The following is a 27,833-nucleotide window of genomic DNA, read 5'->3' on the forward strand; positions in this document are numbered from 1 at the left end:
GAACACATTGTACCATGAAATTGGAGATTTTTTAGTCTCACATTTTATGACATAAATACAATTCAGCTAGAAATATGTTGCAAATTACTTAAAAAATTCCAACAGTGAGTACTGTAGGCTTAATAAAATAGAAAGATTGACCCAATGTTGCATCTCAAATAGTTTAGAGAATTTTTCTTATTTTTCTTGGGGAGGACCCCCATATTCCAAAAGTCCTAGATCCACCCCTGAACACTCAATACAGCACACATTGAGGAAAGTACTTTACCTTTTATGATCTGTATCAGTCTTCCTGGTCAAGAATCGCATGTAGTTCCTATAACATAGAGAGTGGTACCTCACTTCGGTGCAACACAGTCTTCCCTCTAATATGCATAAAAATGGGCTCATCTTTTCTCCGCTTGGCTGCTTGTCGAAGCAATCCTTTTATAAAATGAAATAAGGAAAGCAAATTGTTTTGCATTTCTGTTCATAAAAATATAAGTTTGAACAAGTAAGAACTAAGACAGTTTCACTTATATACCACATATTTTGCTCACCTTTTTCTCAGCTTGTAAGGATGAACAAAGACACATTAATTTTTTTGGCAAACCAGAGTCATGCAAAGAAGAATTAAAACAGGTTTTTTTCTTTGGCAGTACATTATCTCTTAATATTATGGTTTAAATTATACAATGGTAGATTATATCTGTTATAAATGATAAAGGAATCAGATGGTTGTTCATTTTGGTATAGCTAGACAGGCTGACCATAAGACCTTGCAAACCTTATTCCACTTTTGTTACACTTAGTTTTCTAACTACTTTAATATCTCTATCATTCAAATAATGGGCCACAGTAAGAAACTATGAAGCCTGTATTTAACACCTAGGCTAGTGCGCCAGAAGGAGAATTTGAAACAAAGTTTCCATGCCTATCACCAAATAATAAAACAAATCACATGACCAAGCCACTAATTAAATTATGTTCAGGTCCAACACAGTGCTCTTTGACTTGGATTTGATCTCTCAAGAGCTCCTGACGTTGCATTATTCAACTTCTCTTACCACTTCAACTACTGTATGCCAGATTCGTGTAGTATGCTTAGGCTTACCTCCATCGAAAGTCTGCCTGCTACAGCTTGTCCTGCACCCATTTGCAACGTCGAGTAATGTATGAGTTTCTATTCCCTCATATTATACATTGTACAGGCAATACACCTCGATCATTTCCGTCGCTTCTTCGTTTCGATCACATGCGGTCTCCTATGGTACTGTCCGTTTTCTTGCAGAGATGATGCGCTTGCTATCAATGAACCGCATGTAACACGTATCGTGGAACCCCATCATATTATGTTGTTGAACACACGCTTGATCGTAGTGTAGGCCTTTAGCGAAGAACCCCATGTATTGGATTCGTTCGGCGATTTCACTGTCTCTGCAGCTGAGATTAAGCCACTCATTAACGCAGGAAGTAACTTTAGTCCATCGGATATTCGTCAGTGTTTTGACTGCTTCATATTTTACAGTTCATTTAAATTTGCATTAAGCACTGTAGGTTTACGTGTGTCGGAAACTGACTAGCTTCCGTGGGAGCCGCCATGTTTGTTGTTTTCTACAAAGAGTGCACTTAGAATTCATGGCTCATTGGATAATTCATATCACATGATACAGATATCTCTCTGGCGCACGAATTTTGAACGTAACACGGCAGGTTAAAATATAGTTGGATCTTTCGAGCGGCATTGCACAAAAACTACAGTAAAGCACATGGAGCACTTTTGGATCATTAATTCTTCGTTAATTTATGTATTTAATGCTGTAGAGAAATTTTAGTTCCGCAATACAGTAGCTGGATCGAAACAAGCGAATTTCGACCTTCAGCTGATGGCCTACTGTGACAAGACTGTGAAGTTGCTACAATTTCACTGTTGCTTCACTTTTCACGTGCAAATAAGGTCTGCCCTACCGCAACTTCACAACGGAGAGCCCTGATTGATTACATACTGTGTGAAGCGTATTCTAGTTTGTGTTAACATATTGTTTACTTGTTGTTATTGCTCTGTGGTGAGGCGGGCTATGAATCACGCGCTATTAGAAGCGTGCACATATGTTTTGTTTTGAAAGATTCGGTTTGTGGGACTGGAAGACAGCCAAACTGATTCAAATTGGTTGGATGCTCATTTGCATGTGCTCATCTACATATCGGGTTGGCACTCAACCAATCAAGAGTTGGGTGAGGGGTTAGCTATATGTTTGGACCAATCAGGTTCAAGGGTAGAGTGTGTGCCCTGTGCATCGCGTCTTAATTTGTTATTTTCGAATCGGGGGTTTAAGTGTCTCCTAGAGACGTATCGGGGAGTTTAAGTTTATCTTCAGAAGCCTACAGAAGTATAACAGAGGGCTCCGTAATTTATATTTATAATCAGCATTTATGCTCGTGTATTTCAATCATCCCAAGTTATAGTTATATTCATCATTGAGTTTGTATACCAAGAGTTAATTAAAAGGAACTTAAAATCAAATATACGCTTTTGATGACTACTTATGAAGACTTTCATGTTGACGCTCGCTTTAACGTTACTAGTGTAAGGCCAGGCTTATACTTATACCTGGAACTATCAAAAATAAGCCTATACTGTATTACTGTATTAAACTCGATTCTCCTGCATTCTGGCATTTTCCCTGAAGGAAAATACTAAGGGAGGATTGATATAGACTCTAATAGGTTATGCCACTTTAAATAATATGATTTTTTTTTAAATCCAAAGTGATATTTCTGTAGTCGTCACGATATACAAAAACTAGAATTACATGCAGTCATCATGTGTCCATAAAAATGTATTTCAGAGATTTCAGAATACACAATTTGTAATACAAATATGGGACATGCTGTGCATGTCGTAACCAGGTCTAAGTCTGCAACGCTTCCAGTGTGGGTGCGTTAAGGATTCTTCTAGATTTAACTGGTATCTCTGATCACAGTGTATTTGGTCTGCCTTTTCCTAACTGGAACACATTGTTCTGAGAATGGTCAGTGAGACAGGCTTTTCATCCCTGGCTCTGATAAGAAAAAAGTACTTTTATTTGATTCTGACCCTCATGAATATCCCAAAGTATTCCATGTCTGTAGAGAACATGTTAATCTGATATTGTCAATCCAGTGCAACTGTTAAGTTGCTACGAATGTAAGAAGACAATTACCCAAATTCTGGCTCATCAGGATTTGTAAACAACATAACATGGTGTAATAATACATGTTCACTAGTCTAAAAGAAATTTTACTGAAATGTTATTTACAAGTAGATATACTGTTCACCTCTAGAGCATATCCTTTCCAGTTAAAGGTTGTGCATCTAGGTTGCTACACTGTACTTAAAGAAAATCATAGGGGCAAGAGAGGTGTGGAGGAAGGCACATTGCATGATAAAACATTCAAGTTTGTCGCCTGGCAAAGAAAATCAATGACGAATTACCTTACTTTCCATAATTGGTGGGTAGCACTGGCTCCTGTATATAGTATATCTCCCATGGTAGCATCAGCATACCTCTTTCTGCTGCCAGGGTTGTGATAGGATGTGCTGTTACCTCATTTAACCAGTGTATGCCATTGACACGTCCCACACCCATTCAGAGTACTTCTCTGTGATTGCTGTAACCTTCCAACTTTCTCTGAGAATTTGCAAAAGAGCAGACAATTAATAACAGTGAGTAGGCTTAAGAAAATCTTGATGCACATATGCAGGGGCAGGAAATGGCATACTGTACTTTTATTAGTGTATTATAAGACTCAAAACATTCTCTGTGCAAGGTATTAACACTCAGATGCCACTCCACTTAGCATATAGACAACATTATCTGTTACAGCTGGTTTAGGCTTAGTCTAGGCTACAGTTACATACAGTGAGTAGCCATTATAAGAGGGAGCCAATGTACGAAAAGCGGAGAAGAGGATGGCAGTGAAGCTATGTCAAGTGAAAATACCCTGGACAGAGTCTAGTGAATGTTGCGTTTCAGCAAAACTTAAAGTTATGTTAATACTGCACTTGTATATATATACAGTATGTATCTGAAGAAATATTGGATGGGAGCAATGCAGTTATACAGAAATGGAAGCCAGATGGACTAAAGGCAAAGGGTAAGATTTAGATGAACTCTGAATATATCACCTAAGTGTGACTCCATCAAGGTTTACAGTATTACAGAGCACATTTTACTGTGCTTTAGAAACACTGTCAGTGTCTTGCACTGTTTCTACAACTGATATGTTTTATAATCCAAATTGTAGACTTCCACATCTGAAATTTTACCCTAGGTGTTCTGTTGCATGTGCTAGTGCCATTAGACTAGACAAGCTTTATGCTATAAATATGAAAAGTTAACAGTCCAAATGATGTATCAGATGGTACTGGTGAAATTTGGGGCAACCTTACTGTGAAGTATTGTTTTCATATACATGTTGATGTAAAACATTTAGTCCAAAGAAAATTAGATTTTTTATGTTTAATTAAATACCATACAATAATGTACAATGTAAAGAACATGTTTCTGTTATGATGAAAGTAGTGTTTACACCAAGTACAATCTTCGGTCCCGGCCCGGGACTCCCGGGTATTGCAACAGTCAATGTTATCCTAACATTAGCATTTAATGACCATCGTGTAACCATGTAGGTACCATTTTAATCTACACCATATACTGTAAGCAATCACTGTAACAATACAGGTAACAGTTGGTACCTTTAGCAAATCACAGCAAGACATTTCTTTTAACAGATCTTTCAGCGAGGTTAGATTCTGTCATATTCATCTACTTCTTTCTTCGAAGTTTGGCTCCCTTCATCTGAAAAATAATTAATGATGATATATTCTAAGTTATATGAAAGTCTTATGGTGCAAACACTGTTCACTACTGCCCACCATTCCGGAACACTGTCACGCCTCAAAAATAACAGAGAGTTGAGACTATGGGAAGAAGATGGGGTTTGTGTACGCCTCCACCCAGATGGTTTTTTTTTGGTAGAAATACAGACTAACGATCTTAGGTGTAGGAAACCGAATGGCAAGGGAGACTTCAGGCCCCCCCTCCCCCACCCCGACCCCCCTCCCATGTCAGAATAGCTGTCAACACCTATGTCTGCCCATGAATGTACCTGGGCTGCCATCTACAGTAGCAGAACCTACACCCTAACCGAAATATTTTAGATCTGTCACAGACCAATTTCAGCTTTGCTTTTTTAATTTTATCTTCTAGCATGTTTTCAATGGTGAGAAATGTCTGTTCACATGATTCTCTCTACAGTGATGGTTCTGATATATTCAAAGACATATTGGTGCTCAATTTTTGGTTTGATGTGTACATACCTAAACGTTTACTACGGAAAATTTGTAGGACTTAAGCCCTTGGATCCACCAAAGGTCACATTTCAGTAGGGAGGGGGGGGGGGAGGGGTACATCTTTTAAGCCCATCCCTTGTACACTACAGTATGCTGATATATGATATGTTAAACATATACCATATGATCTTTTCAGTCTTTAGACTCTCTCTCTCTCTCTTTCATATATCTTGTGATAAACATGATTAAATTAGCTGGCATCCGGTCATATTTTTATTCTTTTCAGAGTAGCCAGCTTCAAGCTAAAACAGTTAGGGTTAGGATGTTCAATTGAATTGGGAGAATCATTTCAAAGTTCCAGGGGTCATTATTGGCCAGTTGATGATTGTTTTGAATTCCTTTTCATGCCTGAACAGTACATGCACTACAAATCTTACTCAGACTATGATGTGATGCAAAATTATATATTTCATCAACCAGTAAATGCAAAAACTTTGTATTTTGGTTTCAATGGTGTAATTTGATACATCATTTACTGTACAGTAGGAATCTGCTATCTGAAGGTTCCTTATCATGAATATAAGGCCTTGACTTATTGATCTCTGGCTGTTTCCTTGAAACATGAATTCACCATCGAGTTCTACTATTAAATTGAACATCTTCAATTTGCAACTCAATTGACTTTTGTAAAGTTATATTACACTATGAACAAACCATTCTTGGTTGTTTATGTGTGTAACAGATAATACCCAAATGTTAGGTACTTTAAGTTGCTTGTATTAAGTCTGTCCATGCAAAGTAAGCCTGTTAGTAACATACACACTATGCCTTTGCAGTAAAGTAGAACACTTTCAAAGGTTATTGGATGTGAACTAAAATATTCTCCATTTTCTCAATAAGAAAGATCAGAATTGTTCAGTATCCAAATGTATAAACTATTAATGGTGACTCCCGTCAACTCAAGGAAAGTCTTGAACCTATTTCTTAGCTCCGTCAGAGTAACATTGCAAATGGCAGAATTTCTTAAATTTCCTTGCATAGCAGACATCTTACAGTGACCATAGCTGCTTCGATAGTAGATGCTAGAAAGAAACTGAACAGCCCAAACATAACAGCCCACACAATTTTAAGCAACAGATTTCATAAACATCTGAGTTGGTTTTGAAAATCAGTTTTTAATTGTTCATCAAAATGCTGAACAGAGCTTGCAGTCCCTTCCAGGCTGCTTTCTGAGTTGTTACAAATCAAGCTGGTGTGTGATCCTTGGATACGGGCTATGAAATTTCAGGTACTTTTGCAATCCCACACTCCTTCCACCCCACCCCACCCCCCCCCCTTCCTCTCCTTCAAGTTGCCCCGTCAACTCAAGGAAAGTCTTGAACCTATTTCTTAGCTCCGTCAGAGTAACATTGAAAATGGCAGAATTTCTTAAATTTCCTTGCATAGCAGACATCTTACTGTGACCATAGCTGCTTCGATAGTAGATGCTAGAAAGAAACTGAACAGCCCAAACATAACAGCCCACACAATTTTAAGCAACAGTTTTCATAAACATCTGAGTTGGTTTTGAAAATCAGTTTTTAATTGTTCATCAAAATGCTGAACAGAGCTTGCAGTCCCTTCCAGGCTGCTTTCTGAGTTGTTACAAATCAAGCTGGTGTGTGATCCTTGGATACGGGTTATGAAATTTCAGGTACTTTTGCAATCCCACACTCCTTCCACCCCACCCCCCCCCCCTTCCTCTCCTTCAAGTTGCCCCGTCAACTCAAGGAAAGTCTTGAACCTATTTCTTAGCTCCGTCAGAGTAACATTTATAATGGCAGAATTTCTTAAATTTTCTTGCACAGCAGACATCTTACTGTGACCATAGCTGCTTCGATAGTAGATGCTAGAAAGAAGCTGAACAGCCCAAACATAACAGCCCACACAATTTTAAGCAACAGTTTTCATAAACATCTGAGTTGGTTTTGAAAATCAGTTTTTAATTGTTCATCAAAATGCTGAACAGAGCTTGCAGTCCCTTCCAGGCTGCTTTCTGAGTTGTTACAGCTGGTGTGTGATCCTTGGATACGGGCTATGAAATTTCAGGTAATTTTGCAATCCCACACTCCTTCCACCCCCCCCCCCCTCCTCTCCTTCAAGTTGCTCCCGTCAACTCAAGGAAAGTCTTGAACCTATTTCTTAGCTCCGTCAAGTTAACTATGCCAAATTTTGACACAACTAGAAAGAATTCAAGTTTCAATTGATTACGTAATAGCTGAAATTTCATATTGATGACGTTAGAGAGGAACAACTCTCGTTTCAAAGTCATTTTCCGTGTGGTAGACTCCCCGTGGAAAATATTCAGCTGTTGCTGCTAGGGCTAGGGCAACTTCCTATAAGCCCAACACAGTTTAAAACATAAATGAAGCACCTGAAGGTCATAGAAATTTAAGAAAAAACTTGAGAGTTCTCTTTTCTTAAATTTTCGTTAAAAAGAAGGCCTAGGCGACGCTAAACAAGCACACTTAAGCTAGACCTAGGGTACGCTAAAGTAACAGTAACAATGAAGACTGACTGTAATGTTAAGCATACAGCATGCCTTGCCAGACTTCAAAAAATTTGAATCATTATACAGTTACTTTTATATAAATTATAATTGTCATAGTGTATGCCAATTGCCCCTCCTTCATCCAATCTTATAGATCTGTCTATCACTGTACAATGTTAAAAAATGGTTTCTACTTGTAATACCAGACTGTGATTGTGTCCCTAACATTACAACATATACTGTACATAAAGTAATTTCTTGTTATGCATACTATCGTAATTTGAATTTGTCTTCATCTTTTAGTCAAGAAATTAAGCAGTTTCTTGGTCTTGATTAATTATTTAATACTCATACCTGTTTTTCATCTCATATAGCCTATTGTGTTGATTCATGTACTAGTACTCTGTGGTAATTCTGTTTTGACAGGGGCGACAGAAACACTCAAACTCTGGAAAAGTAGAAAAGAAAAGTTACTGTTTTAACAGAGAACAAGCTGGAGGTTGTAAGGGAAGGTTATAGGCATGGATCCAAGGTAAGGTGCGGGGAGGGGGGGGGGTAGCTGTGGAGGAAGAGGTGAATAACCTCATCCCCATTCATCATCCACATACATAATTAAAAGCAATTTAAATCAGTGGCTTGTAGGTAGGGGCACTAACCTTCAAGAAAGGACTTCTAAATGTCCCTGAATCGGACCCCATGTAGGGGGAGCTGGGGGTTCTCCTCCAGAGACAATTTAAAAATTAGATGTCAAACAGTGAATTCTGGGGCATATATAAATAGCTATATCTAGCAGTTTCGAGATTTCTGAACTTTGCTTCCTCATAAAATAATGAAGATGTCGCGGTTCTGTGAATAAGACCTTCTGTACGTGTTTGTAGCTTGCAACAATTTACCAATTTTGCGGAGTATGTTGTTCATACAGTGCTATTTATCACACTGAAAATTGCACCCTAAGATATTAGGTGTTATTGACTTACCACAACAATTTTGTATAGTATGTTGCTCTGCACAGTCTGCAGTAAAAGAAAGTGTTCATACAGTGATACTGTATATATCACACTAAGGAATTTCACCGCAAGGTATTATTAACTTACAGTACCACAACAAGTAACAGACTTCTTACAAATGGCTGGACTCCTACTGTACACTTGTCATTTTCATTCCAACTTTGGATGCAACATCTTAAAAGTGGTATGTGATCTGAAAGAATAAAGGATTTACAAGATAAATGATGAAAAAGTATCATTGCTTTCCTACTTTTTCTTGTTTCATTTTTCTTTCCTTTCCTTCAATGTTTGTATTGAAATGAAAGTACAGTAGTTTGGTGACATAATACTTCTGCATGGTTTTGCATAAAATCTGCCTATATTGATTAATATGTACAACTAAAATGGGGTAACAGTGGAATCGTTTACTTCCTCAAAAGAACTTGCTACTGAATGCTAATCAGTATGAAAGATAAAAGCTATCCTAGCAGGATCTTCTCCAATGGCAAATGAAACAAGAGCATCAATGATGCAGTATCTCAATACTGGAGGTTTTAATTTTGATTCCTAATTTCAAATCTTATCAATATCAATCATGGTACAACAAATATATAACTTGCATTTTTGCTACTTTGCCACGAATAGTCTCTGCAGGTTACACTTTATCCTGCTAGTCTTACCTTTAGCGCTCACTGCCTGTTAGTCGAAAGAACGACGTTGCAAGGTTTAGTAATGTCATAGAATATTTAAGAACTTGTTTTTCATGTGGTATCCTTCATCTTAGGTCAGTCTCTGTTGGACTTTTTGGTCATATAGTTTGATGTCAATGACAACAGCCAAATTAGAAGAGGCGAGCAACTCGACCATATTCTTGATGCCTGCCTTGAGAGCTAGGCCTATTGACCTACTGTATGTTACTGTAGACTGTAGTGGTGACTACCATCAAAACTGTGTCCACTTCTAGATATCAAAACAACCCACGTTTTTCCATCTCAATTTTTCGGACATGAAGATTTCATGGATTTATGACTTGGAAAAAATAATGTAAAAGAAGATTACAAGTTTTTATATGCAAGTGATGGGTGGCCTCCTCTTCCCCTAATAGCCACCTCAGTTCCTCTCCATTTTGTTATTTTATTTTAATTCTTTGTACATTTGATGTCAAACATTACAGGTTCAAAAGAAAGCTAAACATACTTCTTATAACCTTATACATCTTAGGCCTATATCCTTATAAATAAAACATAACCTTATACAATTTTTATAGTCTTATCAAAGTTGTGATGCTATGGCCGGCTCCTCTTTTATACGTACCCGTCAAAAAACTTACCCTGGTCCTTCCTAGGAAAAGCTGTCTGAACACCAGTACAATGCTAATGTGGCTATCACTGAAAGCCTAATAGGCCTAGTGGCCTATATATTTTTAAATTGCACTAGGCCTACAGTAAGTAGCCTTCAGAAATACAAGAATGTGTATACGTAATTATACAAAATACATGAAGGGCAATCAAACAAACTTATCATGGCCCTTGCTCTGAAAAGCTACCTGAACACCATTATAGTGTTCAACCGATTATGCATAACAGAAAATACCGATTACTGATTATTTTTTTCATAATCGTACCGATTCCGATTATTTGAAAATGAGAAAATATCCCGTTCATACGAAATCGGCAATAAAGTTTGACAGAAACAATTATTGTTGTGATTTTCCCCAGTTTCCTTTTGCTTCGTTGTTATACAAGGCTCTAAGGTATCATTTTGTATGTACCAAATTACCTCTGGAGTTTCTCGGAAAGAATTTTTTTTTTTTTCAATTTCCAAAATACGGAGATATGACATCCTACCTAGTCAGGACTGTGCTAAGCGAATGGCCTAACCACCTCGACGTGAATGTCACCTGTTAATGGCTTGAAATGGGCTACGAATAGTTACTCAAAATATCCATCTCAAAAAGTATCTCAGACAAACCATCCATCTGCAATCTTTACCAAAGTGTAAATTTTAATGACATATTGCCTTCATTCCGACATTATTTTGTACTTATTTTCAGTATTATACCGTTTATGAACAAATAGAAATGTTACGAACTTGAAGTTAAACATACCTATTCGTTACCTATATAACTCCATTCAGGTTCAATTAGAATGTGTAAGCTTAGGCCAATCAAACTGAAAAGCAAATTGTACCATCGTAACTTGGTTAAAATTACTCTAAAATGTAATACCAGATTGATGTAAAGAAATAATAACAACTAGAAACTACTCCAATATAAAATATAACATTCCCTCTATAAGACATATCACTTACATTACCTTCCAAACAAATGCCGATTTCCAGCAAATTGAAAGTTGTAAACTAAGCTACGCAATTTTTTTTTTTTTTTTGCAAACCGATGGTTAGGCTACATTTCCCATTGACTTAGTGTGGTTGTTAGGCTAACATGTGGTCGAAGATTGCAGTTTCCGTGGATATTTTTAGTTTTTATTTGCGACACAACTAGAGCGAATAAACAGATGTCAAGTTTAGATTTCCATGCAGTTGATTTAGTGTGAAGTAAGGCTACTATGTGGTCGGAGATTTGTGAGGATTTTAGGTTATTTTCGCTGGTACTGCAGGCCGTAATTTACCACGGGAAGTTCCCGGTGATTGTGCGCCACCCTCTCGCACTGCTTCAAATTTTGATGCGGGGTGAGAAAACTGTTTGCGCGATTCGCGATGCAACTGCAATTCCTAGCTAAAGCAAACGCATGTCACAATTAATTTTACACAGACACCTGATATAAAGAGGGCGATTTTTTATATTTCATTTTTCTTTTTCGCACTCGTAATTGTGCTTTAGGAGTGCTTTTTAGCACTTGCGAGGGCGAATCGCCCGTTGCCCCCGCTTATTTCCTACCCTGTCCAGCACATTCCTGAATTCGCGAAATTGCTATTGCTGCTATGCTTACTGTGCCAAGAAATATGCAGCCAATAACCACGAAGGAAGCAAAATCGGCGACCCTGGCAGCCTAATTTGATGAAAGTATACACTGTGAAAGACGTATAGGGGGTGCCTTTTTTTAATATTTCGTAGTAAAAGAACAAACCTAATTCATCAGTTGATATTTTCAACTTCCATATGTTTTTGAATAATGATATTTTCACCTTCCATATGTTTTTGAATAATCGGTATGACATAACTGGTATTCCACGTAATTTTTACCGGTTCCGATTATGTACCGATTATGCAATATTCGTACCGATTCCGATTCCGATTAGGTTAATCGGTTGAACACTACACCAGTACTATCCTTAAATGGATGTTACGTAGAATTCAGCAGTACAGAATGTAATTAGCATGCAATACACTAAGAGGGTGACGGTGTCACAGTATGTTAGCACCAATCAAAATAGATCTTAAAGAAGGTTTGGGGTTTCAGCCAATCGCTGCCAAGCACCCCAAATCAAGATGTCTGCGCCTATAGATGTAAACAAAGTGCAAAGCGTATACGAGAAGAATGGCGACTTCCAGCCCGACTTCAAGCCACTGATCTGTACAGATCAGTGCTTCAAGCGTTTATAGTCAAGGTGAAGGAGCATAGAAATAGAGAAATGGCGAGCGGTCGATTCGGGCGCTTTGGAAGTGATGGAGAAGTCCGAATTTCGATATAGCCTACCTATAACTAGTAGTAGGCATAGTATTAACTACTGTAGTTACTACTAGTACTAGCCTACTACTACTAGGCGTAACTGTATTTTAGGAATGTAACTGTGTTAGCCTTACTTAGGCCTGCAAACTGTACTGCCAGTATCATTCACGGCAATTCACTCTGGTATTTTAATAATTATTAGTACCCCAGGGCCTAGGATCAATACTTAGCTTTGTACTGGTGGATCCAAGGGGAGGGGTGTCGTGCTTTCCCAAAGGCGATTCACAATATGTCTAATGCCCCATTGTTTGTCCTTTGTACACTGTATAACAATGTGCAGCGTATTGTCTGCAATTTTGAAAAATATAATATTATTACCAAGTACTCACTCCACATGTTCTTCAGCACTAGGCTATACTGTACATATTTCGTGGACTTTTGTGGATGAAATTGGAAGCCCTCAGTTTGTAATGACTTTGTAAACTGCAGTGATTGAGATCCTTGTTTGGACAAGGTGTTGAGCTATTTTAATAAAATTGTGACAGGTGATCAGCATGAGATCCAAGAGAACTTGATATGTCATTCAAAAGCATGACTATACAGTCTGGCCTTAATTTCAAAAGATGGTTTACTGACAACACACCCTGGCAGAAGATGTCAATGATCGTTAACATGCTGATAAAAAAGATAGTACTAGCAGTATAGAAGCACAACCAAAAAACATTGGAAAGGAAAGTTAAGCTGCACTCAAAGACACACAAAATATTTTGCATGGTTCCATGACTGGTCTATGGAAGTTGCCATCATGGTATTGTATGAACGGAGACTCTGGAGCAAAATGTTGTTATTCCATATTTAATGGAGTGGCACCTGGTTAATGGAGATCAAGCACAGTGTATGTAAAATACTGGTGTAAGTCTGAGCAACTGGATATTCGAAAGAATCCCCCATATTGGAATGTTACTTTTAGCTCGAACAAGCTATGCCACTTGAACTATTGTGACTCAGAATCTTCACTCTGTCAATCTATCTAGCTGTTATCCATCTGTTATTCATCTTTCTATAGTACCTTTTTGAAGTAACTACTGAATGGGTGGTGTGAAAGCCCCTCATAGCACTGGGACTGTATGACAGCCTTTGGCTTAGCCATCCTTTACCAACTTTAAACCGTGCAGTCTTGTGTTTGAGCAAGTGGGATTGCTTGACAAAAGATTGAACTATTAAGTTTATGTAGACAGCTCAAAATTGGCAAAATACAATTAGCTTCCTAGTTGTGTTAACATGTAATAGATAACCATCAAGGTGGTAATTTTGTTCACCATACATGTATCTGTGCTAGCAGCCTAGGAGTCATCATTTACAGTTTGTATTTAGGAATTCTATAAAAATTATGTGTATTTCTTTCAGGTTGACACACGATGTGGTCGAGTACTTATTTATGAATCAAGTAGAGCCTTGTTTACAGGAAATCTGCAGCATATCATACAACATGCCAGTTTCAGGGTTTGCAAATCAATCAATCTTTTGGTATATATGACCAGTTTACAGCACTTGGTAACTTATCAGTAGTATTAAAAAAGCTATATAAATTTAGGGTTAAAATTTCACAACTTGAGTGTGGTATTACATTTATCTATGGTTGTTTAAGTGCTCTGGAAACTCTTTTTGTGATGGATTTTTGTGAAAGTTGGATGCAATTTCCTCTGCAATGTCACAATTGCAACCACAAGCATTCCTCTGGCAACTAGAAATGTTCATCCTCTCAGTTTAGTCACTGAGCCGGTGTTCGTTCAATCATCTGTTGGCAAAATTTTCAGACATTGAATGAGAAGAAATTCAATAATTTCACCTATGGCAGTTTGCAAAACTTTTGCCAAAAGTGGGCAAAACTGGCAAATACTCTACACAAAATACAAGACATCACACTCATATTTTCATGCATATTGTGTTGAAACTTTTTATCTTTTCATTCTATTTATGTCAAGAGACATGCTGAAGGGCATAAGAAGCCTCATAGAGAAAGGTTCATGAGTGCAGTAGTAGCAGAAAGAAATGACAGTAATCACATAGAGACTGATTTGGCTGGACATACCTGAAAATTATGTTTTACTAGTTTTATCAATTTTTATGTCTTTCACCAGCCATGATTGCTAATAATGAAGGCATACTGTGCATACCTGAAAAGGCAATGGGTTGGGAGGAGGCATATTTCTTGGTTTTGCAGGTTTATGTGTATGTAGTTGTTTAAAGCTGCAGTATGGTATAATGCAGTTGAACCTCATATTGTGATAAGTTAAATACTGTCCCTGGATACAGTTAGTATTTTACCTTTGCAGACATTCTTAGATGTTTACTCATTTAGGTACTGTAAAACTTCATAGGATCAAGCAAATGATCCAAATAACTATGATTGATCACAATTCAAGTCAATTGAGAAAGCACTGTATGCAAGCAGAATAACAATTAGAATGGTTGTTCAGTGATGATAAAAAAAAAGGGGGTGTGGCAGAAAAGGTTTGTAGGAATTTTTTCTCAAGTTACTATCATAATTATCATATTTCTGCCACCTAATCATACAGTTAATCAAGAAGAATTTTATACTAGTGACTAATAATTAGTAAGCAATGTTAAAATAAATAACAATTCTCAACATTAAAACGCTATAGAAATATGCCCTTTGCAAATCACAGGTGATATATGTTCTGTTCCTTTATTGACAGATCTATTTAGTCTAAAAAGGTTCTTTTCACTGTGAAAAGGTATTTTTTGTGGCATGAAATAGTTATCCTTCAGCAGGGTTCATATTATATTATTTTCTGAACATTGCAGTAAATGAACCCACCCATTGTATGTTAAGCATTCTGTGGTTTCAGTCAGTCTTTTCAGTCAATTAAAATTTCCTTGCTGTCAAGGTAGTATGCAATTACCTCTTTGTTTAATTAACAAGACATATCATGTTGCATTGTGCCTGGATCAAAAACAACAGTTAACTTAAATTTATGTGCATTTTGTGTATGGCATTTTGTAGTTTTGGTTCCTTGCTGAAAGCAAAGGAACCTTTGTAATCAGGTCGGTGTGTGTGTGTGTATATGTGTATGTGTGTGACATTTAAGTTTTTATGCACGATAACTCAACAAGGGCTATGATTGATCAATGCTATATTTGGTGGGTGGGTGGGTGGTCCATAATTTGTTGATAAAAATATTGATTTTGGTGCTCATATCATGAATATTAATGAGGTCACAGGGTTAAACCTACAGTAGACAACCATAAGTCACAGTCCCATCAAAAGTGAGTGTGTTATTGATAGGTAGCTTACACATGGTGATGTGTGTTACAATTGATAACGTGTGTATTTATGAGGAGGTGTGGCTTTGTAAGGCAATTATTGATCTTTCTTCATAATTACATAATTGGAGTGTTCCCTGTTAATCAATGAGCAGCAGCAGGAACCATGAAATGTTTTCATTCTGGTTGTCGGTACCTTGCTATGCCCAATGTATCTTGGAAATACCATAGCTGGTTGTGTTTCATATGTAAATTAGTATGTGTGCTTTGTGCTTGCTTATTTCTACTTACGATCTAGTTGCTGGAAAAAAGCAGTGATTTGTTTTGTTATTCAAGTGATATCAAAGCATATTTGTGGTGAATAAAGGCAATACTTTAATCTGGTGACATTGCAACAAGAGGACTGTACTTGGTGATTTCAATAAACTCAAGTCTCAATTGATAATGGTATTTGGTTGTTTATTTCATTAACTATTATTGACAGATGGATAAAAATCCACATTCTTGACATTTTTATTATTACGGAAGGGACTGAAATCTTGTCAAGGTGCTCTCTAGCATAAAATAATTTAAAATTATTAGATGAACCCAATTGCCTGTGATGCTACATCATTTGATGTTGTGACAACTATCTCACATGCAACCAGCCTTCACACTAACTCCGTCAGCATGTCTACAGCACATACTGAGCAGAACATTTTGGGTGTCTCCCCTGGGGATACTGAGCAGAACATTTTGGGTGTGTCTCACCTGCCCCCCCCCCCACCTATCTGTCATACCCTCACACTGGATGTGAATGACTTTGCAAGTGTGAGGGTCCAAGTTTAATGTTACCACAAAAAAACATGACTCTCTAGGGAGGCTGATTTATTTATAACATTTCCACTTTTCCCCCTCCCCCATACCCAAGTGTTTTCGTAGGGAAAACTCGGAAAGTTGCACCTACAACAGCACTCCTATAATGCTAACAACAGCCCGATCATATAAGTTTGGAAAAGGCAATGGTCAGGCAAAACTCTTCTTCGCACCAACATCATGCAGTATACTACTGCCAAGGGGAGTGGGGGGGGGGGATCAATAACCTCTCATAGGTTGGTCTGATAGGATGAAGAATCTCAACACTTTAAGGCTTATAGCTTTGAAATATGACAGGTTATGTATCTTACATTAATGTAAACAAAAAGGTATACATGGCTCTGAATGTAAGTAGAACATAAATTAGCTCTAAATTTAAGCTAACAAGAGCGCCCTCTACTAATATTTATTTGTTCCTTGGCCACATTTGTATGCCATTTTAATCACGGGACATTTTAAATCGGGCAAGACTATAAACAATAGTGAGTCCCATCTGTGGTCTTGTACCAACAACATAAGTTCTAAGTCAACGTGGCCTCCCACTGTGGCGTAGCCAACATTCAATTGTTAGGGGGCAAGATTTTTCTTAAGAGGGGTTGATGGTAGGAATTACCAAGAAATATATGTATTAACGGGCACCTCGTCTGCACAAATACACATCTAATGGTTCAGTGGAACATGACACACTTTCACTTAATTTACCTCTATAGCGGAGACAGTCGTCTTGGTTTCTGCATAATTCCGCACAATATGAAAAGGATACAGTGAATAAATTTGCTACTCTAATTCACAACATGCCCAGATTCCCACAGAAACAAGTTTCACTAGGCCTATTCTCCACAAGTGGCATCATTGGTCGCTGAAAATAAACATGGGTTGCTAGCGTTAGTTTGTAACGGTTATACAACTGGCCAAATTATTGGCGCTTATTCTGTAGGACGATATTGATCAACGGTCTCCGTATGTGGGTATGATGAAGGCCCAAAATGTATAATATTTCGGTTTGATTACCAAGTTCTGACCTTACATGAAGTATGAACATGAGACCTGAGGTATGAATACTTGTGATCAGAACTCGAAGAAATGTTAAAAAAAAGTATAATTTTGAATACATCACTGGATCTCATTTGGGGGGGGGGGGGGGCAAGACTGTAGCACAAAGCAAATTTGAAGAAGAAAAAAAACCTGGCTCCCTCTGGCTACGCCACTGGCCTCCCCTAGCTGTATAGACTCGGAATGATATCATAATTATATACCCTTTCATTCTCCTCTCAATCCCTACAATAATGCATTTGATCGTCCTGATCATTGCATCAGTGGACCCAGCGAGTCCAATTCTATCACAAACAGTATTTTTATCGATTTTTATGACGTTATATTGTGGAGTGGTATTTTGCGCCAATGTAAACTTTGCCCGACTGGCTTGAAATTTTATATTTAAATAATAAAGACAAAGCTCAGTTTTGCAATGTCATATCGATTGCCTCCGACCTCTGGTAATTTTTTTATTATATTTTTTAAATTTTTGTATGTCTTTTTTAACATGCCGCCTTTTATTCAAGTATAAGAAAAGATGTGAAACTTAAGAAGTAAGAGAAAATGTCATGCTGTATATACGCCACAAATTATCATGCCATTGAATGTTGCATTTCCGACTTATTGACGCACACGACTACGTCACATCCGCTTGGAGTTAAAAGACGGGAAAATCGGGATTTAATTGACAAAACGTACCTTTCCAATTAGCTAATTATAAGTTTTATAAGTAATTAAGTAATTATAAGTTTCAAGTTCACAGATCTTTCCAGTGCTGTGGGGTTTGCCTTAGAAAGTATTCTTATGAAGCGCCCTCACATGGAGAGCAACTTCCAATGAGCTTATACATGGATATCACGTGAAAGCATCGGTCTGCCATAATATGCATTCGGAGGTTCAGCTTCCTATAGACCTAATTCATTTAGACACCATAATTAATCAGGCTCATCCTAATGGTAAACCTATAGGGTGTGGGTTAACGCCATAATTGTTTCGAAAATTCTTTTCGAAGTCGAAATCCTTTCCACTGAATGCCGCACATATAAATTTTAGTTCCAACCAAGATTTTGACTTTCTTAAGACTTTAATATTTTGGACATGCCATTCTCCTGTGATTCTGTGACGTTATCACACTCGTTTGGAAGGTGGGGAAGTTTTCCATAGAAACTATTAGTTCTGCAAGTTTCTTTCGATTTTTAGCCTCAGTTTGAAAATATGGCCAGTTTAGCACTTTAACCTTTAACCTTCTAAACCAGAAATGGTATGAGCATCCGTCTCGAATATGTTTGGGAACTAGTGACCCACTAAGCCATACAATTAGAAGATCGATCGGACCCCCACCCCCTTTAAAGACCCCCCCCCCCCCACTCTTACGGAATACCTTTGAGAAAACAGGTGTATTGGACTATATATGCTACAAAACATGTGCATTATTGTGTACGTATAGCTGATCATGTGAAGGTTTATTTAGAAGCACTCCTTCCTTCCGCAAATTGTTCTCATCTGTTATTGGTATATTTCGAATCAGCCTGCTGAACTTTGGTCCGGTGGTTAGCTGTTCAAACATCTTACATCACTGCTCATTTATTAGCCCTGCTGCTGTGGTATTTTTCTTTATTATTCACTTTTCTTAAAGGATAAGAACATCATTTACAAAAGGGCTATGAGCAGCCTAGTAATGAACAAATAAGAAACCAGAAAGTCAAAGATTCAGTGATTCCTTGCCGGTCCCATAGGAGAAATTTTGTTAGGGCTTTGATTTCAACTAGAGATTTGGATATACCATGTTTGTAGGTTATTCACAGTTTGGGCTGTATTGACCTTCACCAAAACAATAGGGTTATTTAATTGATATGGATCATCGACATACCAAGTACATATCAAAATCTTATTGCTTACTACAAAGATACTGGCCAGAGAGAACCTACAGGAACTCAGCAACTTACGCGAAATGCAGCTCGTACACCGGTTTCGTTGCGACAGTTTTGTACGGATGCCTGATCCGGACGACGAAATGATATAAGCTTGTGCATCATGATCGTAATGCAGAAACATGTATGTGATGACAGTATGGTCGATGTTGGGTACCGTAGATTGGGTTTTCTGAAAACTGCTTCTCTTGACCTCAAAGGAAATTTGACACGCATGAAATTCCACAGCGATTTTGTTCTCACCAAAGGCAATCTACGTGCTTTGTTTGTACATTAACGCAATTTCACTTTTAGAGTAATTTCTCACAAGATTTTCAGACTTTCACCTCAGATCTGCTGACCTCACATGACTGTTGACCCGCGTCCAATATAATAGGGATCTCCTACACAATATGGGCCATCTACATACTAAGTATGCAATCCTTCCAAGTTACCCCTTCCTACAAGATATTGTGTTAACAAGCAGTTTAAGAGGTTTTTTAGTTTGACCTCTGGTGACGTCAAATGACCTTTGACCTCCACCAAAAACAATAGTAGTCTTTTTCCTAATATGGGTTACCCATATGAAGAGTATGAGTTACATACAAGCTTCAATTGTTGAGATATCGTGTTTACAAGAAAGTGTCTCATACACACACACACACATCCACGCATGCGCGCACACGCACTAACCCACACAATCACCATCGCATTGATTTCTTCAGTCTTTGGCAAGGAATCAAAAGAGGCCTCTTTCTGGATATAATGCCCCAGAGAACTACAGCAACTGAAATACAATGACTCAGACTTTTCTATTTTATTCTTTTTATTTCAAACCAAAAATATAGTATAAATGTAAAAATACACGAGGTACACAAAATATGAATATATAGGGTAAGAGAAAAGATGTGATAAGGAGCTTGAAATAAACTTGATTGAAATGTACTGTAAAAGTCATTACAATCCCAGTTACCTATACCACTCCACCCCCTCCGAAGACTTATAATAGAAATAATGATGATAATGACGATAATAATAGTAACAACAAAATAATAATAATAAGAATGATGATGATAAAGATAACAATAGTAATCATAGTAACAACAACAACAAAAATAATAATAGCAATAAGAATGATGAGGATGACAATGACGATAATCATAATAAAAGTAATAATAGTAAAAACAACAACAATAATAATAATAACAACAATAAGAATGACGATGAATAATAATAATAAAAGGCATTTATACATTAAGTTGCCCATGGATTGGTGTACCTGAAACTCTCGACCCGCCCACCCTCCCCCACCTCACCCCTCCGCTTTTCTTAATGGATGGGTGTAAGTTATCATGGTTCACTATTTCACTCAACAAATGCTGCAACATGCTTGGACCACAGAAACATTGAGTGCTCCAAACCACCGTACTTCAGATGTTGTCAGCAACTGTTTCCATCGTCGAGGCATCTCAAGTAACACACTTTGCATTGAATTGGTGCCTTCATGAATAAAATGTAGTAAAATAAACGAATAGTTAGGAAGCAATACAATATATTTCGTAGATTTCAGGAAGTTAAGAAAACAAAATTAACAACTGTTCATAACTTTCTGCAGATCATTTCTCGTGTTTTTGCTTTGTCGTGGCTCCTGCTTCAAGGTGTCCTTGTTATTACAGGGTATTAAACAAAGTCATTGCCCACGAAACCATGAGTATGATGCATTGAATTCAATGAATTTTTAATTATTTCTAGAAGTATAGAACAAATTAAAACCATAGGATAAACACAATCATTTCACATACTGAAAGGTGCCTTGTACTTACTGCATTGGTCAGGAGAGAAAACCCATAGGTTACCTTCATGTTTAAAGTTAAGCCTCTATTTTTCCATTTCTTCTTTGTTATAAGTGATTTGCTTGTAATCCTATCAAGAATATTGTTTCCCTGAAGACATACTGTGTTTATGCTTCTAATTGGCAACACCTCTCAGTTTTAGTCAGATACCTCCAGCCCCTCAACCTCCACCCTAAAGTACTACAAAGTGCTTACTGGCAGGTGGTGGTTCCCAGTGTCAGCCACTATAGAATAACAATACTTGTTCATACTTTTGGGGGTATTTTGGAACAGAGATTAGTCGAACTTTTGGCTTTAAAGGTAGTCAGTATAGGCCCCAAATTCTAGCATGCTATAACTGCTAGAAGTTTTCAAAAGTACTTTCCTGGAGGTCTTTACTATTCAAACTGTTCTCAGAAATTTTAAGGAACACACAAGATGACTAAATGTCCCAGTTAGGAATTTTCCTCAAAGTTTGTAATAAAAAAAAAGTTTAAGAATATTGACCAAAGGTGACCATATTTGAATATCTAGCATAGTTAGCCAATAAAGTACACCTTTAAGAGGAACCCCACCTGGAATTAGTGATTTACTTGAAACACTCTCAATGCATATCTACTTTCTTTACCGGGCCTCTATACTGCACAAAACATTTTACTCATTAACTTTTTCCTTGCAAGAATATAAAGAAATTACAAGAGACCTTTACATAGCCACAGGAACAGTGACACCAATTTATGTGTTCATTATGCTGTCCCCAATTCTCCATAGGCTTATGTATGCTGTGTCCACCACTTTCCATTTACCAGTTTCAGTATTAAACACTTCTGGGGTGGTACAGTGCCCTAAAATGGACAAAAACTAGACAGATAATATATGTGATTCAGTGACTAATGCATGTCCTTAATGGAAAACTGGGGAACACAGAATAGCAAATACGAAAGGAGAATTTATGGAGAACACTATACAAGATGAACATTGTTCATGATAACTTTATCTGGGGTGGTTAGGTGCAAAGTTAAGCACAAATGGATTACATACAAGTGAAAATATCGGGTTTTTTTCCAGTCATCTAATGGTGCTTATGAACACACTGGCTTTACAAGAGGTGCTCAAAATCATCCAATGTTAGCTCAGCCATGCCAACATGCTGTAATATTTGCATAGTTCAACAATTTGTTTCGCTGATGAGAAATGTATGCCTATGTGTGTAATAAAAATTTCTTTTGTTTAAACATATGGGCCTACACTAGCCTACAGAGCATCCCGGTGGGAAACTTCAGGTCCACTAACTACAGACATTTCCATACACATGGCTTATGGTGGATAACCAGTTTGCTGAAAGCTGTTCTTCTCTATAATAGTTATCTGTTCCAGTAGTTCCAAAGTCTGAGATGGCAACATCCAAACACATTTTCTTTAAACAGTTTTTGTTGTTGTTTAATCTGAAGTTAGCTGCCAAGCTAACAACTCATTTTGAGCCTTTCATTGGAACACCAGTGGATGGTCTATAATGAAGTCATGATAACTTTAAAATAACCCCTACTGTTCGCATTTGCTATGTAGAGTGATTGACACTAGAAAGCTAGATTACTGTATCACAAAGAAAATTCCTATGTAGACAATGTGAGGAAATTCAACGAGAGCTTTGCGATTGAAAAATCCTGTAATTCCTTTTGTTACAAGTCTCATGATGGTGCCGAATACTTGACCTTCTTTTTGGAAATTGTATGGCTGTATGATATCTGTTGATGGAATTGAACCATCTGCTGAATGAATTCTGCATCACCAGAACAGATTATATAATGGCCTAACAAGTTCCAAAAAGAAAAAAATCAATTTGGTCTATGTTTCTAGCACCTGGAACTTTAAAACTGAAGTCCAATTTTGGAGTTGAATGTCAAAGAACAAATCATACCTCAATACAATTGCCACACATACCGTAGGGAATGAAACTTTGGAGAACCATCAGCAGATGAATGTATGAATATGATGAATGTGGAGTAAGTCATGGATGTGGAGTAAGTCTCCACTATATGGAAAATACATTGCATTCCACACAGCCCACCTATTTTGAGAAGACTTCATCAGGGGAAGAATAATCTTGTGCAACCTGTAAAAATGTTTTTTTTTGCAGACAATGTTATTAATGGCACAATAAATTTACAACGAATATCATAACATGTACAGGCCTATTGAAGTTCAATGAGTTTACACAGTTGGAGACCATTGCATTTCAATATCTCAATCAGACCTTTGTTTGTCTTCAAATCTATCATGGGGAAGTAGGAATAATATCTTCTTGTTTGAACAAATGTAGGACTGGAGAAGAAACATTATATAGCCTAGACCAGGGTTGTCCAACCTACGGCCCGCGGGCCACAGTCCGACCCGCCTCAAGGCTGCGTCCGGCCCGCCAGAGATTATCTACGGTGCGAAATTTTAGTGAGCAGATATATTGATAACAATTTGAAGCTATATAATCATCATCCGAACCTTCTGCGTCCAAAAAACTGCATACAGGTCAGTTTTTGTGACACTCTCTCAGTGGAGGAGGGGGGAGGGGCGGGCGGTCCGTTCATCCGTTTTATCAGGACGGAAAATAAATCAGTACCATTAGGGCCTGACTTTAGAATCCGTACCATATGAATGTGAAAGCTTACTTCGAATCGGCAGAATAACAACTATATAATCAGTGCGCTCTGCTCGCAGTGCTCACATTTTGTTGCCTTGGGCTTCGGGCAAAAAATCGAGCGTAGGCTAGGGTTCATGCGGCCCCCTCCTTCATCATAATCATTCCATGTGGCCCTCCTCTGCAAAAGGTTGGACAACCCTGGCCTAGACCTACCTGCCTGGAAGATCCACATGAATCTTCAACACGTCCCTCATCATGAGTTTGGTTTTCAGATAAATAGGTACAGGTGCCATACGAGCTGTAAACGTTAGGCCTTTGCCTATTTAATTATTAGGGCCTAGCCTACTCCTGTCTCACGTCTCAGTGTGTAACTGACTCATAATGGACGAATTGTCAATTTGTCAAGTAACGCAATAACTTTATTTTGTGAAAATCCGACCACTTTTACCTGCTAGTCCTCAGCACAGTCACCGGGCACACATGCATTGCGTTCATATCAAAAATAGGAACTGAAGCCTTCACTTTGGTTGTTCAGCGTAATAAAGTGACTGTAACTAGTATAGGCCTTGGCTATTAGTACGTAATTCCATGTACACTACTGAAACCGGGATCGGCATAAGTTTACACAAGGGCGCAGACATGTTGTTTATCCAGGAAATGCCTGCGATTGGCTGAAACCCTAAATCTTTTCTGAGATCTATTTTGATTGGTGCTAACACTCTGTGACAACGTCGTAGTGCTAACACCTCGCGTACCTAACTACAGAACAGAAAATTGTTCGCGAGGGTAGCCATTTTCGTATATCTAACATGTAGCTGTTATGAGTCATAGCCAATCTGCTACAAAACAGACTTGGGGGCGGGGCTTAATCATCAAAAACGGACCTTTTTACTAAAAGTAGGGGCGGCAGCTCAGTGTTGTTTTAAGAAAGAAAAATCATTTAAACATCAAATAAAGCAAATAAAAGCCATTAAATGTCATATACATGTAGTAAAATTCTTATTAATACCTACCTGTAAACAACAAATGGAAGTTTAAAATTTTAATAAAATATATAATACATAGGACCCTATCTTAGACGATACCACTGTTGAAAGACAGTTCTATTCTATTCTCTTTCATAAAACATAAGTTTTGGAGCGTGTGCAAAACAGGTCTGTCAAAGTGTGTTTTCAGTCCAAATTGGCCCGATTTGGACATAAATCGGTGAAAAAGTCACAGAATGAGATACAATTCTGGAATAAAAATTGGTAACTTTTGTTGGTCTATATGATATATTCTTGCTCTGGAAATTCCAGAGAAAAAGAACTTTGTTTGAAGACGCTGAAAAATTTTTAAGAGAAGAGAAAGTCCCACTTACTGTTACAATATCTCTATACATGTAATGTATTGAGATAACAAAAACAGATTAAGAACACATTTCAACTAGACAGATGGAGTTGTAGGTTGCCTGTCCACCAGACTGTAATCAAAGATTTATCATAGTGCCGCTAGATTGATGACTCCTCATATGCCTCTTACTGTACACACATGGAGCCAGAACACATACATGTGCATCTGAAGACATCCATTTTTTGACAACATGATTTCTTGCAGCATGTTAGTATAGAATGGTGGGCTCATAATTGACGCACTTAAGGATTTGATCAACGATGTCTATCAAGGAAAAATCCAAATCACTCAACTGTATGCGTTTTTCATATGTGTAGTTCCTCAGCAGTGTAATGATTTCAAAATAATTATTGTATGCTCCTACGCAACATACAATTAAGCAAAATTTGTACACAAAATGTGTGCGGAGTCAAGTTCTTTCATACCCCGAAATCTGTCGATAAGCTCACTGTAACTTTTGTGTACTGTCAGTATATAATGTATCCATTGACTCTGGATTCTGCTTGCTATGCTCTGAGCCTCTAAGTTCAGACAGGTCAGGTCCCATAGAGTAGTGGTATCATGTTGAGGTAATGTTGGTTATTTTTGGGGAGTTAGATTTCGAAATGCTAAAAATATATGCAAAGCTGAGGGGAGGGTGTTAAAAGCTTTAAAAAACCCACAACTTGATCAACACATACCTGAAATGGATTCAATCTTATGGAATATGTATATAACTCTGCTTCTCTGCAAAAAGTTTAGGTTGTCTGCTGTATCGTTGCTAGTAATATTTGAAGGTGCGTCAATTACGAAGATGCGTCAATTATGAAGCCTTTACTATACACCTTCTGTAATAATACAACTAACGTGCGAGTATACTATGAGGGTATTCAATACATACCATAATGGAATACACAGGCACTGGTAACGTTATCTACTGTAGGTGTATAGTATATAAACAGGCTCCCTGTTTATATTACGAGCAGCGTTACCAGTGGCACTTGCCAAAAAAATGCTAGATTTGCAAAAGTAAAACCCCAGAAAACGCTAGATATAGATTTTCATGAACACATGTAATGTAGCCTATTACCTTCCATCAGAAGTTGCACTTATTCATATGATAGACAGTTTTATGATTATTTTAACAAATTTCAGGTCATATTGGCTCAGAATCATAACAAAACAACTGTAGAATCAACAAAACTACAACTAATTCAGACGATATTTAACTGCAAGAAACGATTCTCGTCTCAATCAGCGGAGTAAGGCTGTGTATGTACATAAACTCACACAATATAGCCCAAAGTTCTGCTCCTCACATTTACTGCATGCAAATATGCGTCTCAGCTGTACCTACGTTCTGCATTATTCATAATAAATATATCGATCCCGATAACATTGTGTAAAAGTAACATATAAATACAGTAGGTTCAAGTGTGTTGCCAAGCGGTAATTTCACCTCGAATGTTTCGGATTCGTGCAATATTTTTGTGAACCATCAATTTCGGGCAAAAAACACTACCTTTGGCCAATTTTGAAAAAAACTTACAGAAATGTCTAAAAATGCTAAATCTAGTGTAAAAACACTAACGCTGGTAACACTGGTTACAAGTACCTGTGATGGAATTGGCCTATATGTTGTTGACTGCCATTTTTGTTATGGCACAAAACTTCACACTATCTTCTTTTTGGCCTTGAAATGATAGATCTAGGATTTGAAACACTTCGTATATATACACACGATGGTCTTATGCATATAGGCCCTATGTGAAAAATATGCAATTTTCAAATTTCCATGCAAAAAATTAGCTCACATATTTTCATTTTATTTGTTGACAGTATTTTCAGTGCATATTCAGTTTCTTTTTGAGAACCCAGTGCAAAAAATTATTTTTTCCAGTCTTGAATGTCAATTAAATTCCTGGGATCGAAACGGCAGGCACTCTCACTTATAGCTGTAGGCTTTTCCCACTAGATAAGCAGTATGTTCAGTTGTTTTCTCTCTATGGACGCAGAACTTACGACTAGGCTTAACGTTATGCTTAGGCTAACGGATGGCGTACAGTATGTCAGGCTTCTGCATGCTACTCACCGAACGAAAAGTAGGCTACAATGTCAAGTGGGAAAACATAATTAGAAATGAAAACCAATCTCCCTTTGTCAGCTATTTTGATCTTTAGTTGCTTTGCTGGCTGGATACGTTGGTCAAGGAATCTACAGAGTGCACTGAAAGTTCAGCGGTGACAGAGTGCGCGTAGCTTTATATTTGACAACACAGGCCACAAATCTCTACGCCACAGGCTAAATCATATCTCATCAGAACCCGTGGCTATGTATGTTGTCGACAGCGTAAGTATTGTGTGATATGGGAATCCCACATAATCACGGTAGCTTATATCGTACACTATTTAGGTATCCCAGAGCAAGACAGATTGAAAATAAATA

General features: G+C 37.6%; 1 protein-coding gene and 2 long non-coding RNA genes across 14 annotated transcripts in view; 2 read left to right on the forward strand and 1 right to left on the reverse strand.

The window, feature by feature from the left end:
* The window catches only part of LOC139976424 (uncharacterized), a 289,428-nt gene that overhangs the window by 205,540 nt on the left and 56,055 nt on the right, over positions 1–27,833 (forward strand). The window lies entirely within an intron of this gene.
* The window catches only part of LOC139976425 (uncharacterized), a 31,906-nt gene that overhangs the window by 3,816 nt on the left and 257 nt on the right, over positions 1–27,833 (reverse strand). For 2 of the 6 annotated variants that reach the window (XR_011796111.1, XR_011796109.1), the window contains exons 1-7: positions 27,481–27,621; positions 8,939–9,044; positions 8,199–8,292; positions 4,718–4,820; positions 3,455–3,650; positions 1,094–3,041; positions 269–423 (exon numbers count right to left, since the gene is read on the reverse strand). This is a non-coding gene — a long non-coding RNA (uncharacterized lncRNA). Of the gene's footprint in view, positions 1–268; positions 424–1,093; positions 3,042–3,454; positions 3,651–4,717; positions 4,821–8,198; positions 8,293–8,821; positions 9,045–27,480; positions 27,622–27,833 lie in introns of those variants that run through there. The other 4 variants (XR_011796112.1, XR_011796113.1, XR_011796115.1 and 1 more) reach the window with 3 other exon arrangements.
* On the forward strand, positions 12,180–14,053 carry LOC139976079 (uncharacterized). Of its 2 annotated transcripts, none has more exons than XR_011795987.1 (2): positions 12,180–13,374; positions 13,870–14,053. It is a non-coding gene; the product is annotated as an uncharacterized lncRNA (long non-coding RNA). The 2 variants fall into 2 exon arrangements; XR_011795988.1 differs by having other exon boundaries at positions 12,180–13,357.

Source organism: Apostichopus japonicus, chromosome 11 (genome assembly GCF_037975245.1).
Source record: "Apostichopus japonicus isolate 1M-3 chromosome 11, ASM3797524v1, whole genome shotgun sequence".
Taxonomy (NCBI): domain Eukaryota; kingdom Metazoa; phylum Echinodermata; class Holothuroidea; order Aspidochirotida; family Stichopodidae; genus Apostichopus; species Apostichopus japonicus.